General features: G+C 41.2%; 1 protein-coding gene across 7 annotated transcripts in view; it reads right to left on the reverse strand.

Moving 5' to 3' along the window:
• Positions 1 to 10,083, reverse strand: part of fat3a (FAT atypical cadherin 3a) — a 128,229-nt gene extending 118,146 nt beyond the window's left edge. For 5 of the 7 annotated variants that reach the window (XM_038285992.1, XM_038285990.1, XM_038285986.1 and 2 more), the window contains exon 1: positions 9,596 to 10,082. The gene's annotated coding sequence lies outside the window, so the exon portion shown is untranslated. Of the gene's footprint in view, positions 1 to 9,595 lie in introns of all 7 variants that reach the window. The other 2 variants (XM_038285988.1, XM_038285989.1) reach the window with 1 other exon arrangement.
• Positions 10,084 to 12,468: the final 2,385 nt, after the last annotated feature.

Consider the following 12,468-nt stretch of genomic DNA (forward strand, 5'->3'; position numbering starts at 1 on the left):
CAGGAATAACTTCATTCAATAAACAGATGCAATCCAGATAACCCCCACTAGTGGATTTAGAGGGGATTTAACTTTTCTTGTGATTTAGTGACCGGTCGGCATCTAAAAAAAAAATGACAGAGCTTCATGGAGCTTTTAGGAACAAACACAGGGAGCAGAGCACTGGAAACACAAAACTTAACTTTTTGTTTTAGTTTTTTTTAAGATGCATTTGATGATCAAAAGTAAATATAAAGCTGCTGGGGTGTCAGGCTGATTGGGATTGATGTATGTCACATCACAGCTCTCTCCTATTGAACTAATCTGTTTTCTTCCTAGAAATGACAGTTAAAGCTAAATAAACATTTTTAACTTACCAAAATTAATTAAATCTTATGGATTTAATGGAATGATTCTGTTAGGTTTATTCTTTTAACAATTGAATGCTCTGGTTAATGCAATTAATGTTTTTTCATGAAGTTTACATGAGAGGCTAGAATGTACTAACAATGAAAAAGGATTTCATTCACAACAGCTCATCAGCCTTTGGCAACAGAACTCTCTCTACTGTGGCTTCACTATTTAACATGGCCTGAGGCCAATCTGAGATGTAAGGTGTAAAAAAGAAAGAGATTTTATTAAAAGCTGGACAATGTACAATATCCATTCATTTTATTTATTTATTTATATAAAATGGATATCAATATACACTTACATTTCATAGACTGGCACTTGTAGACATGGCTAATTTCCAATCTGTCAGGACTCCTGTTTTTGTGTTTGTGTTTCTGTGTTTGTCTCCCTTCCTCCACCAAGAGGCGCCTGTTTCTGGTCCGCCTCCTCACACACCTGCTAATGGTTTCATCGTTAAACGAAGTGTTCTTATGCTGCTGACTGCCACTACTTCGACGCCAGAGTGTTTGCCAGTTTTGGGTACTCTAACCAAGCAGAGTTTTTGCTGAGTCAAGCTGAGCTTTTTACAACCTGAGTTTAACTTTGTTTTTGTCTTTGCCTCTCGGCAGGAAGTCATCCTGCAAACTGGATTTCTCGGACCTTCACTCCCTGGAAGGATCAACTGAGCTTCAAACTGAGCTGGGGTTCAAACAGGAGGTATGGATCCACTTTCTCAAAGAGATCGTTTGAGCTTCTTACTGAGAAAGGGATTATTCTCCACTACGACCCGTTCAAGTACTGCAGGAAATCTGAGTGGCAGTCAGCTTCTCCTTTCACCAACAATTAACCGCATTCTGGGTAAACCCTTTTCCGCCCTGCACCGAATCATACAAACACTGGAACCACGGCACACAGACAGGAGTCAAGGATTCAACAACGTGAGTCGGCAACCAAAACCTCTTCTCCAAATTCCCCACTGAGCCTGAACTAACGGCTGGGTCTTCCCCTCACTTTACAGTTCCGGTTGAGCAGTGTTCAGAGCAACACTTCTCCCCCTGTTTAAGTTCTTCAATAAAACCCATTAATCCTTTTCCCTGGTCTCTCTGTTCGGTTTTCTGCATTTTGGGTCAGAACTTTGTAACATCATGACACAATCATTATCCTTAAAAGGACTTTCAACACATAATAGAGAAGCATCCAATAAAAAGTGTGTAAACATTGAATGGTGTAATGCTTTTGAATCTTTTTTAAACGTTAAAAACACATTAAAACTTTTAAGATCATACCTGAAATGTGTCCACTCTAAGTTCAGGACTCAGGGAGCTCCCTGGTTTGCAGAGATGGACAGAGAGCTGGGGTCTAAAAGAGGATTTTCTCAAAGGTAATTTAAGGTTTCAAATTAAAGTCTCTTCGTGTGATAAAGTGAAAAGATCTTACTGGGAACAGAAGGGGGTCCTTTTGCAAGCTTTTATTCAGTAATTTTAAATAAGAAATATATATTTTTTACTCCATGCAGTTTGTTCCTGCAGAAAAAATTGAACCTTTCAGTCTTTGTTATTAATCGTTCACAATGTTTTGATTGTTTTCAATGAGAACGTAACTCAGCATGGAGAAAATCGCATAGGCAACAGGAGATGGCAAGCTCTAATCAATCTAAATATATATACATTTTACACATTTCACAACATTTCTGATCTGACTGTCAAATGTTGAGCTTGTTTAAAATAAGACAACCTCTTTAACCTTTATAATGACTTGACCAATGAAAGTTAAAACAACTCCTCTGCAGGACCAGTACCAGAGGAGGAGCAAACTTACACTGACACCCTTATGTCATGCTAATTCCTGCATACAGGCCTCAGGTAATCAACCAACAGTTAAAAAAGTCAGAGTGTGGTCTGAGGGGGCCATTGAGAAACTCCAAGATTGTTTTGAATACTCTGACTGGAACATGTTGAAAGCACTAACAACATATGACAACAAAATAAATATAGATGAGTATGCCATGACTGTGTCAGCCTACATCAACAAATGCATTGAAGACGTCAGCATCACAAAGAACATAATCACCCGAGCCAACCAACAACCCTGGATGAATGGGGAGGTTCGGAAATCGCTAAAAGCACTGAACTCAGTTTTCAAGTGTGGTGACAGAGAGGTACTAAGGAGACGGTGTGCCAACTTGAACCATGCCATCAGATCAGCGAAGCATAACCACAGCAACTTCCATGATGCCAGCAACACCAGGAGGATCTGGCAAGGCATACAAGCGATTACTGACCACAACACCCCCTCCACCCCCCGGTATATGCAGCTAATGCTGACTCCCTAAATGAACTAAACAACTTCTTTGGAAAGTTTGAGACATTAAACAGCACTCCAGCAATTAAAGGCTGAAGGCTTTAAGATGACTCATTGATTTCTCTGTGCTAGTAAGCATTTGATCAAATTAATCTAATAAAATGGTTTGTGAGGAAACTCATGAGTTCCTCTTGTCCCACTATTAGGTTCCATTCACTGCACCCCCTAGAGCCAGTGTGATGGACAGTCCCGTTAGCATGGTTACTAACTAAAGGCTGTTTGAAAGGATGAGAAGTACAGCAGACATTACTGGAGTGATGCAATTAAAGCTGTGGAGTTAGTGTTTAAAAAGGCTTCTGTTTCCCAGGAAAACAGCCCAACATGAAGACAGCATACAAAACACTGTGAGAGCTGCTCCCACCAGCTCTGCACACTATTCTACAATGTCCTCCTCATCATGTAACAATGAGAATTATCCCAACACAATATCCTGCTCATAAGGTGTAAATCAGTTAATCAGTACAATTCAGTGTGTTCAGAAGAGGCTGCAGAGGAACAGCTAAATGACAAGACCAAAATCTTAGTGACAGGCGATCAAAGAAATGGGCTATCCTCAAAATAAAATCACAAAGACAAGCAATAGTGCTCCGGGCATCTGGGCTTACACAAGCAGCATTCAGCAGGACTAAAGCTTTGCAGAGAACAATGGCAGCCCCCCCCCCCCCCCCCCCCCCCCATTTCACAATAATGGACTATTCCAGCACAAACAGGCAAGGAAAGAGCCTTGATGTAGAAGGGAATCCATTGAAACCCCCCATCTTTCTCCCACACTCTTTCTCTTAAAACACACAGAGAGGGAGAAGGAGGGAGGAGCCTCCGGGGAGATGGCATTAGGCACAAAGATGCAAAGAATGCCCTGGGGACTTGACAGATGAGGGGGGAGCTGGAAGGATGTCCTCATAAACCTTTCTTCCACTCTGCATGTCTGGAGTTTACCCAGGCTTCATTTCAGCAGCTCCTAGCCAGAAACCCTTGCATGGAATGTGAAGCCATGCGCTCACAACACGCATTTCAACCTCATGAAGGTCAAACCACCAAGCTAGGGAATTTATCACACCAACAGATCTTACAAATTACAGTAAGAGCTGCTTCAGAAGGACAGCCAGTCCTTTTGCTGCGGAGTCAGAATTTTCACCGATCCATCAATATATAATTTTCTCTGTTTGTGTCAATTTATAATCTGAATATCTATATTCTGATGCTTTAATTGAAAAAAAGGTGCAAACACCAATGGAAGGCAGTGCTGTCAATAGGAGCATCACTACCAGGTTGTCTGTGTTAGTTTCATCCTGTTCTTTTGTAGCCACCAGTAGGTTATGTTAAAAAAACCTTCTCACATTTGCCACCAATTAATTCCTATAGCAGAGAAATATCTCAGAGGGACTGGGTCTGTAGAGCCGAGCAGAGCACCCTATGACCACTTGTTGTTGAATGCAGTGGGTCTGCTGGTGGTTCCCCTCTGTTCAGAACAAACATTGTGCTTCCAGGTTACATGGTACGAAGTAGTTTGGATACTCTGTCACCCAGCTATTTGCTACTGCAAGCTTATATATTTACAGATAAATCAACCTGTAGACCCAGCAGTAATAGAAACCACCAGAAAACAACATCAGCCTATTGGATCACGGTTCTTTGAACCCTAATGCTACGTTCAGACCTAAAGCGCTGGAAGCAGCAAAAAAAAGCTTCTGCTGCTTCATTTTTAATGCTTGTTCACATTAAGGTCAGACGTGTATCAAGAGCAGCTTTGATGCTCCTGAAGCGCATCCAGTAAAGTGTGTCCAGATGCTTCTGATGCTCCAGTTTTCGGGTTTGCTATATTTGCTTTTATAAGTGGGTGAAAATTATGATATTGCCTTCAAATATTAGTTCACTGTCGGAGCCGCTCAGAGGCCCGTAAACCAGTAATGTTCTGCCACTTGAAATCCTGTTCAACAGCTTCCTCTGGCCCGGTCGCCTCATCTGGGTTTTCAGCTACTGTTTGCGGCGGCTGGAAGGCGCTTTTCACGCACGTAATCCAAACTGCAGGCATCAGAATAATAAAAGCAAACATATTTTGTTGGCAGGTTTCAACATTTTAAGTTAATTTAGGCACTAATAAACTGTTTCACTGGAGTGATCATGGAAGAAGCTGAAGCAAATCATCAAACCAAGGTTGTCTTGTTTCGTAAAAGTTAAACACATGATTATGTGCAGAGTTACAAATAGGCTGCCATGTCTTATACTAATAAATCCTATCCTGCTGTTGTGATATTGAACGATGTAATCAGTTTTAACACACCAATGATCTTATTATGATGAGAAAACAGCTTTTGTTATCTTTAGATAATGAGAAAACGAACTCGTTTTCTCGAGAAATCCACCTTGAAAAAGTATCGGAGCCACTCTCAGCTTCTGTAGATTTGTTCTAATAATCTAATCAACACTTTGATGGGCTCATAGTCACACGATGACATTGTGATGTAAAGCTGTGTGTCGTCTACATGAGAAATGATAACTGATCTTGCTGCCTGCTATAATCTGAGCTAAGGGGACCGTGTAGATGTTAAATAGGAGGGGCCCCAGAATGGCACCTTGACGAACTCCACATTTGATTTTTCTCGTCTCTAATTTAGTTCCCTAATAACAGAAAGATGTCCCTGTCCTTCAGGTAGGATTTAAACCACTCAAGTGCTGCATCAGAAAAAGTACTTTACAATGGGAGCTGAAACAATTAATCGATTATTAAAATAATTATCAACTAATTTAGTAATCGATTTATCATTAAATGGAGTATAAAGACTCTAAAACATGCCTTTAGCTGACAGAGCGAGTGACCCACTTAGAGCACTAATTATACCAAGATTGTGAGAAAATAAAAAAATATTTTGCATTTAAGATAAAAAAAACGTTTCTGTCTGTCAATCTGCTCTATCCAGAACTCCTCAAGTGGAATAGATTTAGATTTACCTGGTTTAATTTTGTAAAAAAGCCTTCTGTAAGGAACCTTTGGCTATCTGATTATTAATCGATTAATCGAAAAAACAATCGACAAATTAATTTTTTTACAAATTAATCGAGAGTTGCAGCCCTACATATAATACTTCTGCTTCCATGATATTATTAATTCAATTCAATTCAGTTTATCAATATAGCGCCAATTCAAAACACATGTCATCTTAAGGCACTTTAAAGTTCACCAGATCATCCAGTCAAATTGATTCATCTTTTTCTATCTAACGAAAACTAGTAGATTGCATGGACTCAGTGACTCAAAGGCAATCCCTCACACTAAGCATGCTTGTAGTGACAGTGGAGAGGAAAAACTCCCTTTTAACAAGAAGAAATTCCAGCAGAACCAGGCTCAGTGTGAGCGTCCATCTGCTGAGGCCGACTGGGGTCCAAGGAGACAGAAGCAGACATAGAAAAAGAAGAATAGATACAAAAGACAACTGTCAACCAGCTCCACAGGCAGCCCCATCCAGGAAACACACAGCCAGGCAGACAACCTCCGAGCCAGCTTCCGTATCAGAGGATGAAGAGAGCACATCCAGTTAGTCACAGTCAGAGAAACAGGACTACACTGAAAAACAGGCCAATCTCCAACATCTATCTACATCTATCTACTATGCCAACCCATGGTGATTAACATGAACCAATAAGTTGTCCCTGGAGCCAAACATTAACCCTTCACATCCACCCCTCGGGTCCATAAATAGAGGGCAGCTAAACTACTAAAATACTTTAGTTTGGAGAAGACAACTGAAAAGTGTGTACTATGACTGAAGTTGGACTAGTCCATAAAACTACTACTATTCAGTAGTTTACTTCCCATACTACTGAATATAGTGATTTAACTCTAACTAGTCATAGTACAGCACTTTATTTACTATATTATTAACATGAGAGAAGCAAAGAACAGACAGGAGAGGTTCTTTTACTTAAAGGAATAGTACACCCAAAACATGATTAGCCTTCATTTTCTACTCACCCCCATGCTGAACAACACTCTGGAGTACTTTTTTGATATCTCAAATGCATCTGGAGATCTGGGAGGCTTCTTGCTGTCTGCTGACATTCAAATAATGGAGGTCTGAGGCGCCCGAGGCAGAAAGGTCCATAAAAGTCCACAAAAAACGTGTCAATATTCCTCCATACTGCTCGTCCAATGTATTCCAAGTGTCCTGAGTGGGTAGCGTCCAGAATTTACTCGAAACGAAGTCATTTAGAATGTTTTTAGAGCATAAACAGTAGTGTATAGGATTTCCTGAAAGCGCGCGCCTGCGAGTTCACGACGCTACGGAAGCCAGCAGACCAAACCAGATGAAAGTGCGCATTCAGCTCGGCAAAGAACTCATGCTCTTCCTCAACACTGAAGTCCTCAGACATTTTTCTTTCGTTGTTTCTTTCTTTGCACAGGTAAACAGCACATTTCTTCTTCTACGCTTGCATTATCAGCAGAGCAGACGCTGAATGCGCACTTTCATCTGGTTTGGTCTGCCGCGGTTTCCTTAGACTCGTGCTTCTAGGAAATCCTATACACTACTGTTTAGGCTCTAAAAACATTCTAAATGACTTCGTTTCGAGTAAATTATGGACGCTACCCACTCAGGACACTTGGAATACATTGGACGAGCAGTATGGAGTAATATTGACACGTTTTTTGTGGACTTTCATGGACCTTTCTGCCTCGGGCACCATAGACCTCCATTATTTGAATGTCAGCAGACAGCAAGAAGCCTCCCAGATCTCCAGATGCATTTGAGATATCAAAAAAGTACTCCAGAGTGTTGTTCAGCATGGGGGTGAGTAGAAAATGAAGGCTAATCATGTTTTGGGTGTACTATTCCTTTAACCTATTTTTTCCTTTCCAACGCTTACTGTCTGCAACCGAGCAAGGAACCACAGCCAGAGCATCACACACTCCTGTTTCTGAGTTCTCAGGGACATCTGTCTACTCGCAGCTTTGACTGAAGAAGAAGCCTAATGAGAGCATATTCTGCACACCGGCCAAGGGTTCTGGAGCTCTTCTTGTTATAACACATACGTCAGACTTCAGAACACCAGACCTCCTGCAGGCAAATGATAAACAGTCTACAGTCCACATGTTTATGGCTTCTGCTGATGTTGTATTTGGAAATGGAAAAAGCATGGCTGTCCTTTTACAGAACATCCTGGTTCCAACTACATGTTTTCCTGAAGACTGCAAGAAAAGTTAAACTTTAGGGCGACCCAGTGCAGCACAATATTATTGTGGAATGTTATAAACCTTTGGTTATAGATTTTATTTAAAGAATCTTTACAATTATAAATACGGTAAGTAACAAAATGAACTCTGCATTTAAGCTGGTGAAGATTCTCAGTCATCCAGGTCATCGTCATACCAAATAAGTTAAAAAACAATCCATTATTTCCAAGTTGTGAATTGAAAAAGCTTTCTGGATGGGACGTGAAATGTCTTCAGACTTGGAAACAAATTCCAGTGGATTGTTTTTGAACTTTTTTAGAATCTCTGCATTTAACTCATCCTCTTGGGGAACAGTGGGCAGCCATCATGCGGCACCCGGGGAGCAGTATGGGGTTAAGTGTCTTTGCTCAGGGACCCAGAGTGGCAGTCTGTGGGGCTCAAAACTCAAAACCTCAGGATTGGAAGTCCATGTCTTACAGCTGACGCCACTAACAATGGTAATTTCTCAACAATGATATCCACATTACACCTAAACTGTTATTATCACACGTTGAAAAAAATTACATTTTAGTTTTCTGACAGAATCTCTAAAAGTAGAGTGAAAATGTCTGGGAAGATGTATTTCAATAGATACATAGAATGAATAATAACTGCTATTTTCTACATTACAAAATCTGCAGAAAAAAACAGACTCTCTACCTTCACACATGCAGGAGAGGTTTGCTTGGATCTGGAATCAAGTTCTCAGTTAGGTTTTATTTATTTTATGTTTTTCCTTTTTTTTTACTTCAATGTAAAAATATACGTTGCATTTCTACAAAGTTAGTGAGCATAGATAGATCCCACAGTTATTTTCAATAGCTGTCAGCACTAATGAAGGTACCAATGAGCAGTAGACAAGCAGGATGAAGAGGCGATAAAGTAGAGGCAGAGGTGTTGGGGAAAGATGTGAGGAAGCACAGGACCCTACAGTAAGTGAAAGGACAGCTGGTTACTGTTCGCCTGGCTGCCTGCCAGCCTGCTGAAAGGTGAGAGCAGAGAGCTCTCCTTTACTCTCTCACAAACACACACAAGTAGCAGCATACATTTCCAGAGCTATTTTTTGTCTTTCTACCCTGGGAGTAGATGCAGTTAGGCCTAAGAATGCCTTCCTTCGCTGCCTGCACCCCGCTAATGGCTTTTGCAGATAGCAGATATCTCACAATGGAAATAAAATGTGGTCATCTGTGATCAGATCCCTGCTAAACTCTGAGATAACTCGTCTCCATGGAAACCTGGGTTTCACATTCATATATTTTGTCTAAAGTCTGTCTATTCAGAGGTGTCATCAGTCCAAACATACATCTGATCAATCAACCAATCAACCAATCAACCAATCAATCAATCAATCAATCAATCAATCAATCAATCAATCAATCAATCAGGCCTTTGTTTATGGAAGAAGGATCGGATCTCTAGATGTTATTTTTCTGAGCTCCATCTCTCCTCCAGCAGGCCACTGTGATGGAGATGATTAACATAAAGACGCAGCAGCAGATCTTCCTGCTTTTGGTTCTTTCAGTCCTTCGCTTTCTTTTCAAGAAAGAATATAAAGAACCTATTTTTTATATACATCTAATGAATTATTCAACTAGAAATGATGAGCTGTATCTGGAGCGGCTGAAGCCTCCTGTTTCTGCGCTATGGATCACCTACCTGTTTGTCTCCTGTAGCCTGATGTTGCGGGTTCAGAAAAGCCAGATCGCGGTTCGGTCCGGCGGCTGAAGGCGGACACTGGATCGGTCCAAAGCCGCTGAATCCCGCTATTGTTCCGCCGTGGTCGCCCTCCACACCATTTATCGCTATGTGTCCCACACGGCTGCAGCAGGGAGGCAGCCCGCAGTGTTAGCCAGCAGAAGATGCTTCATGGCTCACATCTGATTCTTCTGGATGCTGGAGCTTCTTCACCTTATCGCGCTGCATGCAAACAGGCACACCTCTTATTCTGCAGTCGGACTGGAGCCGGGTCTCCGGTTCCTTTTAGCCGATCGTGCAGCTGAAAACACCGCGAAGTTGTCCGCTCGATCCAGTGACGCTCAGTCCTCCCGCAGAAAGCCGTCCAGGCTCCTCTGCTCTGAGCAGGCAGGCTGCTAGAGCTCAGGAAGGGCCGGGTGGGTGGTTGGTTGGGTGGTCCGCATAGAGGCGCGTACAGCGCAACCTGGCGGAACGTTCTTCACTGTGTTCAGATCACTGTGCTTGAAGGTGATGTCTACTGGCCCTCATGGGCCCAAAGTGCTGTGGGGCCCACTGGAAAACATTCCAACACACATTAGCCCAAGAACATCTGAAGATAGACGGTCCTTCAAATAGCCATTAATGTTAAACTTTTCCTCCAAAAAAACTATTGATATTTTGTTTCTTTTGCATGAACATCAAGCAAGAATTTCAACTCCCAAAATATCAAAAAACATCTGCTGACATTGCTTATAGTTACGGAATAGGTCCACTGGAAAACAAAAAAAAGTTTACTGATTTTTTAAAAATGTTATTTCAGTTTAATATTGGAAAATAGTCAGACTTCTGAATATAATCTCCTTTTTCTCTAAATTCTGACAGCTAACAAACATGTTAGCTTCAAGCTGTAGTCACTGGGGCACTAAAAAGTCGCCTAATTCATTCATTTTCCACCAATGTGGTACTGTTCCTCCCAAACAACACATCTTTGTCAGTGAAGCTGACTGCTCCCACATCTCTTCCTTCATGGTGCCCTTAAAAATTAAGATCCAAAATTCTGAGATTAAAGTAAACATTCTGAGAAAAAAAGTCAGAATTCTGAGATTAAAGTCAGAATTCTCCCATATTAAAGGAATAGTACACCCAAAACATGATTAGCCTTCATTTTCTACTCACCCCCATGCTGAACAAAACTCTGGAGTACTTTTTTGATATCTCAAATGCATCTGGAGATCTGGGAGGCTTCTTGCTGTCTGCTGACATTCAAATAATGGAGGTCTATGGCGCCCGAGACAGAAAGGTCCATAAAAGTCCACAAAAAACGTGTCAATATTCCTCCATACTGCTCGTCCAATGTATTCCAAGTGTCCTGAGTGGGTAGCGTCCATAATTTACTCGAAACGAAGTCATTTAGAATGTTTTTAGAGCATAAACAGTAGTGTATAGGATTTCCTGAAAGCGCGCGCCTGCGCGTTCACGACGCTACGGAAGCCGGCTGACCAAACCAGATGAAAGTGCGCATTCAGCGTCTGCTCTGCCGATAATGCAAGCGTAGAAGAAGAAATGTGCTGTTTACCTGTGCAAATGTCTGAGGACTTCAGTGTTGAGGAAGAGCATGAGTTCTTTCCCGAGCTGAATGCGCACTTTCATCTGGTTTGGTCTGCTGCGGTTTCCGTAGGCCCGTGAACTCGCAGGCGCGCGCTTTCAGGAAATCCTATACACTACTGTTTATGCTCTAAAAACATTCTAAATGACTTTGTTTCGAGTAAATTCTGGATGCTACCCAATCAGGACACTTGGAATACATTGGACGAGCAGTATGGAGGAATATTGACACATTTTTTGTGGACTTTTATGGACCTTTCTGTCTCGGGCACCATAGACCTCCATTATTTGAATGTCAGCAGACAGCAAGAAGCCTCCCAGATCTCCATATGCATTTGAGATATCAAAAAAGTACTCCAGAGTGTTGTTCAGCATGGGGGTGAGTAGAAAATGAAGGCTAATCATGTTTTGGGTGTACTATTTCTTTTAAACTGAAATAAATTTCAAAAATCAGTTTTTATTTTTTCAGTGGCCCTAATCCTCTTCTGTATATATAGTAACTTTTAACCCAAACAGCGAAAAGAAAGCCTGCATGGTGACAAAATTATCAGCAAACACATGCATTTCTTTTAATTAAAAAAACATTTCTTTGTTAAAGAAAAATTGAAATCAGTGTAAATATCTATCACAAGTGCCAAATTATTAAAATAAAGATAAAAAAATATATATATATATAAAAGAATCCTCTGGACTTGGTTTTCTAAGTTTGAAGATGTTTCGCTTCCCATCCAGGAAGCTTTTTCAATTCAAGATGTCAGGAATAGGGTGTGTTTTGTTAGCACACATGGCTCATGTATGGAGGCCTTAATTCTTCATGCGGGCGACCCGGGTTCGAATTTGATCTGTGGCCTTTCCTGCATGTCTCTCCCCCTTTCTCATATACTCGTTCCTGTTAGCCTACTTTCCATAAAAACCAGCCACTAGTGCTGTAAAAAAAGAATGTCCTGATAAGCGCCGTTTTTATTTTGAAAACATGCTAATTGGAACAGACAAAGGGGTCCACCCCTTTGGAATGGAGGTCGTTTGGCTTATTTTGTTGGACCACTGTACCCCATACCCATCTAAGTGTCAACTCACTGATAAAGTTTAACCACTTTCTAACAACCGCCAAATTTAAAAAAAATGCTGCAAACATTTAAAGCTATTCTGCAGGATTTTCGCAAATTTTTTATGTATGCATGAGCCCATTTCTCCATCTTCTTCCGCTTATCCGGGGTCGGGTCGTGGGGGTAGCAGATTCAGTAGGGAGG

The sequence above is a fragment of the Cyprinodon tularosa genome, unplaced genomic scaffold (genome assembly GCF_016077235.1).
Source record: "Cyprinodon tularosa strain WSP-4 unplaced genomic scaffold, ASM1607723v1 ctg219, whole genome shotgun sequence".
In the NCBI taxonomy this organism is placed as follows: domain Eukaryota; kingdom Metazoa; phylum Chordata; class Actinopteri; order Cyprinodontiformes; family Cyprinodontidae; genus Cyprinodon; species Cyprinodon tularosa.